The sequence below is a fragment of the Cylas formicarius genome, unplaced genomic scaffold (assembly GCF_029955315.1).
Source record: "Cylas formicarius isolate icCylForm1 unplaced genomic scaffold, icCylForm1.1 PGA_scaffold_1__22_contigs__length_36826433, whole genome shotgun sequence".
NCBI lineage: Eukaryota > Metazoa > Arthropoda > Insecta > Coleoptera > Brentidae > Cylas > Cylas formicarius.
In genome coordinates, this window is record NW_026844264.1 from 14,197,150 (window position 1) to 14,199,802 (window position 2,653).

The window sequence follows — 2,653 nt, forward strand, 5'->3', positions numbered from 1 at the left end:
TATTTTTAAACGTAGATTCGAAGATGCAACGGGCTTTGAATTAGATGCTACAGGGTGTTCAAATTAAGGCAATGTATTTGGATCCTTTTAAATTGAAAAATCTGGATTTCTTAAATGGCTCGGCATATATATTTTTTGAAATATGTTGCAAAAACCTACAATTTTTGTTAAATATATCATACGCCTACATATTTTTAATATTTTGCGATTTATTTTAACTTTTCCAATATTTATCCTTCTTTCTGTCTAAACTCTTGCTTTAAAATTGGTTGAACATGACAAAATGACAATGTCAAGATTTCACCTGACAACTCAATAAATAAATTCAGAAAATTAATTGTGGTGTCAGTAAATAAAAAAAAATAACTATGCAGTGTTGAATGGAACGGTTTGATGCTAGTGTTAATCTTGACTATGAAAAACGGAAAGTGGTAAACCAGAAGGCTACTAATGAGGAAAAGAATTGAAAATTTTACTTCAAGTTCAAGATAAATCCCCAGTCCAGTAGCCGTCGAGTAACTAGCTTATGCGATACATAATCTACCGTTAGTCACACCACTAGAAAACACAATTATCATACGTTCCATATGAAACTACGCCATCTGGACCGTGATTTTGAACAATGGGTAAACGTCTGCATCGTTCTAAATGAACCAATAGAGCCAGATACAAATTGTAGGTTTAAAATAATGTTTTCTGATGAAGCTACTTTTCGCAGCAATGGTGCATTTAATCGTCATAACATGCATTTTTATTCAACAGTTAATCCATTCTGGCTACGGGAAGTGCAAGAACAAACCATTGTGGTCTGAAATATAATACTTCAAAGTTATTGCTCCATTGAACTGAGGTGGGTTTTACTTGATGAAAATTTATTTATCAAAATAAATAATAACTAAAAGTTCAAATTTTCACGAAATTATATATTTTTACATGACAATTGTTTCGACAACACCGTGTCTTTATTAAATGTAGGTTATTGGTGAATTTTTTTTTCGCGAGCCACTTAAGAGACCTAGATATTTCAGCTTTTTGCACAACGATTTACCTTAACTTCTTCCAGAAGTTGTTAACATCGAGATCAAACAAATGTGGTTTCAGCAAAGTGGAGTTTCTCCGCATTACCATGGAGAAGTTCGAAAATTTTTATATAACCATTACAAACAAAAGGATCGGTAATAGCAGATTCATTCGATGGCTCCCTCGAACATGTGAATTAACACCACTTGATTCCTTTTGTAGGGAAATGTTAATGATTGTGTTTATGTGGATCCTCCTTTAACATCAGAAGATATTCCAATGAAAGTCTAAAAAATAATCGAAAAAAGCTAAACATGTGTATCCAAGCAGAAGGGCACATTTTTAAATATTCATTAGCCATAATATTAATTTAAAGTTTCAATATAATATGTAATAAAAACGGGAATGCTGCTTGATTTTAGAAAACTACAACAGGACAACAGAATTTACAATGGCAAGAAAGCATTTTGTAACTTTCATAAATCTTACATCTCAAGGTTCTAATTTAGGTCTATAGTTTTGGATTTATGGAATGTGCTGGTGCACTGAATAAAGTATTTGCTGTACATACATATAAAAAGTATTATATTTCAAATTCCATACTTGTCGCTGTTATACACATAGCTACTGGATACACAGACGCCTTGTCTATTCTGATAAAACCAAAGCGACGATGTGGCGTTCAAAAAATAATATGTCAGTTCATCAAGTCGACATCTTTCAGAGTAGATGTAGTATTTTTACGGCAGTATTTTGCCAAAATATGCTCATATCTCGTTAAATGTTGTGTGAAAATGAGCCAAGTATGTAGAGATCGCTGTTTAATATAAAAATGTGGTTAGTGCGTAAAATTTAGAGGCACATCCGCTCGAAATGCATACATTTTTACCTTACTAGGACCACTATACTATATTAGATATTGCTTATATCTTATATACAGGCCACGAAAAATATTATTCGGTTATAGGATTGTAATTAATGTGACATCCAAGCATCCAAGTGAGAGGCAAATATTTTGCTATATTGCCAAACGTCTCCGCAGTTCTTATAATATACGATTATCGTAGGCAGTTCTTCGATTCCGTTTCCGCCAGGGATAAGTTTTTGGTACAATTCAAAACTATCCACCCGCCATGAAAAATAAAATATATTTTACTACGAAATTCCTCTAAATTATTTATACGATGGCGTGTGCGCCTACTGATGTAACTCGAATGAAAAAAATCATTTGGTGCTTGATCCGGGGACCTAGGTGGCCATTCGACTGTGCCCATTAGGGCATTCAGAAAATCCTGGGATATTAGGAGCCTAAACAGCTGGAATTATTTAAATTTAAATTCCGATCAAAGGAAAATACCAGCTCATACGTTGACCTTTTCCTTATACTGAGTCCTTAAATGAATGGACATGCGTTGGTTCTCTTGTGAATATCCAACATCCACTGCCGGATTATGATGACCATGTAACGGAAATGAAGATTGAGCGGTGAATAAAATATTATTCTCTAAAAATCTTCACTTTGGTTACCTCGGTCATGTGTTTCTCATGATTTGCTGGTAAAATTTCCTGCGTGTCTCTCTACTGTTCTTAGTTTTCTCTCAAATTCCCGAGAAATTTGAATACTATGGCAAGG

At 33.8% G+C, this 2,653-nt stretch overlaps 1 long non-coding RNA gene across 1 annotated transcript; it reads left to right on the forward strand.

Annotated features, from left to right (window-relative positions):
* Nucleotides 1-355: 355 nt before the first annotated feature.
* LOC132697431 (uncharacterized) lies at nucleotides 356-834 on the forward strand. The gene is made up of 3 exons (XR_009618151.1): nucleotides 356-431; nucleotides 483-626; nucleotides 680-834. It is a non-coding gene; the product is annotated as an uncharacterized LOC132697431 (long non-coding RNA).
* The last annotated feature ends 1,819 nt before the right edge of the window (nucleotides 835-2,653 follow it).